We start from the raw sequence: 3,263 nt of genomic DNA on the forward strand, positions 1-3,263 counted from the left end.
ATATATATCCCTAGTACTGTCTCTTTAAAAGAAAATAGTGCTTTTACCGAAAAGAATTCTATAATTTTTATACCAATTTCTAGATGCATAGATACGTTGATGCTACAGCATAGATGATAATTGTATGTCTTTGGATATAACTTCTTGCTTACTTGTTTAATTGAACACGTTTTAGATAACTCTGTTATGTTTTATCACTCACTTTATTGACTATAACTATAATCCCCTCCCCAAGAATTGTAAAAAAAAATCCCACAAATTAAATGTATGATCACTGGGGGTCCATCTGCAGTAACCTTCACCAGTAACGAGAATGGGGGGCTCAAGTCCTCTGTGAGATTGTGCGACCACTGTTCCATTCACTGACTATAGGAATGGTGGTCGCACATGCTCACTACCGCTTCATTTCCATAGGAGAATGTAGACCCCCCCCATTCTTGGGATTACTGGGAGTCAAATGACTAGCTTCAAAGGTCTTACAGAAGACAACCAAGTTTAGAGGTGAGTTTGGACCCATTCACTTGAGGCTATTTCTTTTAAGATGGTTTACAAATATAATTTTAGGCACAAACTGCATTCCGGGGGGCAATATAAGGCCCATGAAGCCCCCAACATCTGGACACAAGTAGAGCAGTGGCGGGTTGTAATGTTGCACCATGTCTGGGTCCCCCATATATCAGAAGTATGGAGTCTATGAGTCCTGTTTGACAGCCCAGAAAAGAGTATATACGGTAAGTTAGGAAGGTGGCCATTTTGCATGCGAGTACCTCGACTGTATGCGTGGGCTACTGCTCTCTGATTGGGGGAGAAGGTGACCACCCTTCTCCCGATATGTTGGAGACCTGAGAGTGGAAGCGGCACCTATCGGACCTTTATGGCATATGGTATACCATACTTTCACTATGCCATACATATCTCAGGGGATAATACCCCTTCAAGTTTAATTGTGGCCCTTGGAAGTACTTCAATATGACAATGAGGACTTCAGACCAGAAAAGGTTGTGTTCCCCTTTATTGATGATATGTTTTGTGAGTACTACAACAGTGTACCCTCTATAGAGGATGTGGTTGGCATAAAGCCCGTTAAATGGGGAGTGGCCCTGTTTGGTGTCATCCTTATGGCCAATATATGACAATAACCTATGCAGGGCTTCTTCTACAGAGCAACTACTATTTTTGGAGGTTGGGGAATTGGCCCAAAGGGAGTGAACGGGGTAACAAACACCATGTTTTTTTGGTGTAGGTTGTAAAATCTAGTTTGAAGGACCCATCTTGATTATGAGGCTCCATCTTTCCAATCTAACAATGAAGAATACAATTAACTTAAAAGTGGTCGTTAACATGTCTCCTTTGATGGCAGGTGGACACTCATATTCAAGTCCTCAGGTGGGCCCAAGGAACTGCAGTCAGACACTATTTATAAAAGCTTTCCCTAAATAAATATTAAAAAATATTCCTTTTTGCAAAAATTGTAGGGTTATTTGTGGGATCTGTGGGCCCACCAATAATAAAAGTAGATTAGACCACTTAGATATTTGCCATACTCCTTCCAACTAGGTAACTAGATGAATTACGATTATTATGTTCTCCAATGGGCAGGAGGGTTTTGGAAGCCCTTGTACAAATCACAGAACAATGGGACTGCTTTGAGATGACAGACGCTCTATACTATCTCCCCGTAGTGATCTGATAAAAAAATCGGGGGGCCTAACGTGACCAAACTTACTGGATAGAACTTCTACTCCGTAGAACAAAAAGTTCATCAAATTTGTTCCTGCAGAATGAGAATGATGTACCAACGAGGTCTGACACAAAGACAAATGGAGTGGGGACACAAAGGTTAAGTCACTTCACTATGGGTGGGATAAACACTAATGGTGCCCAAGTCAAGGTATATGCGCCAAGCACATCTCCAGATGAGTGCCAATTACAGAGCCCCCATAGTGGTGCCAGGCACAGCTCCTCCAGTGTCAGACGGAAATGCCAACCACAGTGTCCTAAAAGAATGATAGTCATAGCTCCATGATAGCAGTGCTGTGCAACAGTGCTATGAGTGCCAGCCAAGTTCCCCCATATTAGAGGCAGCATAAGTGCCTACATACCATTACCAGACACTTTGCCTATATGTTTACAATATACAATGGTCATGTTGGAGAACATGGTCATGTCTGCTCATAGGCTGCTAAAACCAAAGCACCTACCCCCTATCCCAGACCTGTGCTTTACTTCTAGACACCATGAACTTGGTTATACTAAACCACTGGTCTCAAATACTTGGTTGGACAATTGAGACTAAAACTCTAACTAGGGAATTGTTCATTAAAATAAAAAGAACCATAGTCTTGATTTCTAAACTACTGACCACAAAAGACAAGGTCAGTAACAACACTAATGTGATAATCAAGTCAAGTTGGCAGTCTTACACGTTGGATAAAACTCGAATGAAATGGCCGATTTCGACCATAATGACTATCTGCTATTTTGGTGAACTAAAGATTCATTTGTTTTCGTCAAAGAACATTTAAAATTTTGAGGGAAATTATTTTGGATGATGATCAGCACCGGCTGTATCATCAGCAGAAAAAATCCAATATTGGCCAAAGTAGTTTGCGATGAATTTGAGGTAATCAACTAATGATCAATCATTGAACTGACCAATGAGCGCTCCTTGGCCTAATTTCTTCCATGTGTATGGGAGACTACAGGGGTCTGATAGCCTAAAGAATATTTTTGCTTGTTTCCGCATCAATGGTCAAAAAAAAATCCAATATTGGGTGATGTAGTCTGTGATGTGTTTGGGACCACAGAAGAACGATCAATCGTTTTTGTGGATCATTTTCATCCAATGTGTCTGAGGCCCTATAGGGATATGATGACCCAAAAAAACTTGTGTAGCTTTAGGGAGCACAAACATTAGATAAAATGTGAATGAAATGGGCGATTTCAGCGATAATGAACGATTGTCAGATGGTTCGTTGAAACAAAAGCCAACAACCAACCGATGAATGATCATAACCCTTCAAAACACGGGTTGGGCGTGTTGGATTTTTTTCAGGCCAATGATCAGCCCTGGCTACATCATTGGTGTTCGTCATTTGTCAGCCCATTTTCATTGAATATGTATAGGGGCCTTTCAATTGCACCAACCGATAAAATGGATGTCCCCTGGAATATCTTCAGCCTATAGATTTTCCATGATGTCTACAAAGCATCCACAGTATAGATCTGCAGGGCCGGTGTCAGCACTCGGGCAAGTGCTGGGG

This window comes from Phyllobates terribilis, unplaced genomic scaffold (genome assembly GCF_046119375.1).
Source record: "Phyllobates terribilis strain yellow unplaced genomic scaffold, ASM4611937v1 Scaffold_7__3_contigs__length_470593459, whole genome shotgun sequence".
Lineage (NCBI taxonomy): Eukaryota > Metazoa > Chordata > Amphibia > Anura > Dendrobatidae > Phyllobates > Phyllobates terribilis.